Genomic DNA, 2901 nt, shown 5'->3' with positions numbered 1-2901 from the left:
TTAGTAGAATAGACTCGTATTTATTTCTACTTAAAATTAGTGATTTGATATTGGATATATCATTTTTTATTTACTACTCTTTCTCTTTGCTCTATCTGACTCTTCATTAAGCAATTATTTGACAATAATTTATATGTTATTTCCACTACAATCTTCTAATCCATACAGTCGTTCAACGAAGACGTCTATAAGTCAATTTTGGGGGGTGGGGCAAGGTGCGAAATGTGGGAGGAACAAGCCCGAGCCATATACGCCATGTTGTTAGCAGCTCGGGACTCCATTAAAGGGCTGCTGCGCGCATGTTTCGATGTACTTTTGCCACGGTTTCGCCTGCGCAGTTAAGGAAATGATAGTCCTCGGAGACTATGTGGAGAAACTTCGAGACTTTCCCCATATATTAGCCGTGGACTGAAGAAAAGAAGGTTCAGTGGTTTAAGCGTGAAGAAGAGACGAACAGAGTTACTTTCGCATTGATAATACTATGTAGGGATTATTGTTCTGACAACCGCGATTGTCTAGACGTTTTCAACTTTTACTTCTATATCGAAGGCGTTGTACTACTGTATCTTCTCTATACCCTGGAATTCTTGCTATATGACAACCCTAAACGATCGTCGATGTTGTAAAAAGTACAACAATGCAGGTCATGTATAACAAGGGGTCTTCTGCAGTCTATCTTTTCTTACATACTTCTACGGTATATTAATATTTCTTCTCGATATCTTCTGATCTTTAAAACATTCCGTTCAATGGTGACACTCATCAAATTTGGTTATAAAAATACATTCAATCTTTTATCGACTTAAAAGTTACTTAAAATATTAATATAACATTCCTTCGTCATTGTTTTTTCACATGAAGTTGAGGATGGTTATTTCTACTGAAATTTTTGATATACTCTACTGAAAATATGGATTATAATTATTGTCGATCACATATAATAAACAAATTGTTGTACTATTAAACATTTTTCGCCAATTACTCAATTTTCGAAATCCATATGGTCAAACGTATTTGTTGGTTATATTTGTTATTTCAGTTTAATAAAAGAATAGAGCGGTCAAACAAAAATACTTCTCAAATGCAGGTCAAATATATGGACAGTTGTAGTTGATAAAATAATTTCTCATACAATGTTATTACGTAAAGTATTTTTTCTATGTCCATAGACTATTTTTAACCTACGTTCCCAGGAACGAAGCAGGTTCTCAATTTGGCTGTATGTTTTTATAGTTTTGAGACTTGATAAGATGAGATTTCGAACCGAAACTGTTGCAATTGGCCCTATTTTAGAAACTGGATTTGGTACTCCCCCGGAGCACCAATAGGCTTTTGTATTTCAAACATTTTAAGTCCATTCTCGCGTTAATTTGTATTTGTAATAAACATAACATAATGTCTAAACAATCCTCAACTCCATTATTATAAATAAGTATATTGAGAGAAATAAATAGGTAAGTATAAGTGTTATCTAGTTTGAGCTTATTATGCCTGCCAAATGTGTGTAATAATTTGGTGAACATATATTTTGGCTTTATTTTTATTTAAAGCGTCGATCTACTATAAGAAAAAATAATGACATGTTAATCCACAGCCTGCAGGTAATAAAAACATAATACATATTTGTAATTTTAAGTTTTGTGTAATTTTGTATCCGCAATGTACTGCCTTCATCAATGTATTAAAATATGTAAGCAGATTATATATTTATGATATTTACTTAAATCCCGCCTGTGTTTACAAGATAAAGTATATCATCAATAACCTCATAACTTGTTACTTTCGTATTATAAAACATTTAATTAGCGCAAAAACATTTGTTAGTGATAATATAGATATGCTTTATTCTAAAATAGTGTTGCGCTGTAGCAAAACAAATATTTGTTGTTATTGTAATTATTTTTATACGAAATATTGATAAATGTTGCATTTTTAGTATAACAAATAAATTATGTTTGCAATTTATCCGATTACTTTTATTTTTATTTAATTAAGTAATTCTACTAGTATAGTATTATGTTATCTATGGCAATACCAAAAACGAGAATTAAAAGAAATTGGGACATGTGGCTAGATTTTTAAATTTAATATTGTGATAGTTGTCGCCTGATGGTAAACGTCTAGTATCACCCATAAACAAAACAAACGTGTGCAAATGGATTGTAAGCTTTATTGGGTAAGGGATAAGAAAAGGTGAGGGTCTGCTCCGGGCGGCATATTAATAATAAGTCACGAACTTAAAAATAAATATCTATGGTACCATATCCTATCCTACTTAATATTATAAATACGAAAGTATGAAAGGATGTGTGTGTTGAAAAACAACGAACCCGAATGCAATGAAATTTGGTACGTAGACAGCTAGACAACTGGATTAACATAAAGGCAACTTTTTATCCCAATATTCCTATTCCGATTTACGCGGGTGAAAGCTAGTATGTAAAATCTAATATTTCCATGTGAAATGTGTCCCTAATCTATGATAAACTATTAAATAATATGTCAAAATTCATATTGTCAAAATCAATGACAACTTGTTATCGACATTGAATTTCGATGTTGCCGTATTAGCGCGTTTGATATAAATTTCGGGAGATTTTAACTTTAGTAAGAACATTTTTTGTGGAGACTTGTCAATCTACTATTAATAACTGTTGTGAATTCTTGCTTTTCATGGCTTTTTTTTATGCCATAGATGGCAACTGAGCTGGTGGTTCGCCTGATGGTAAACGAACGCCCAGACCTCTGAGAATGCGCTGCCCGCTTTTAAGGGATAAGGTATAAGGAATGGATTGAAAGAAGAAATGGACTGGGAAGGACTACGAGAAGGAAATAGGCCTCCGGCTCCCCCACTCATCGTACGAAACACAATAGCAAGCTATTATTTCACGCCGGTTTTCT

This window comes from Zerene cesonia, chromosome 25 (genome assembly GCF_012273895.1).
Source record: "Zerene cesonia ecotype Mississippi chromosome 25, Zerene_cesonia_1.1, whole genome shotgun sequence".
NCBI lineage: Eukaryota > Metazoa > Arthropoda > Insecta > Lepidoptera > Pieridae > Zerene > Zerene cesonia.
The sequence above is the reverse complement of the archived record's forward strand: the minus strand, read 5'-3'. Positions refer to the sequence as shown.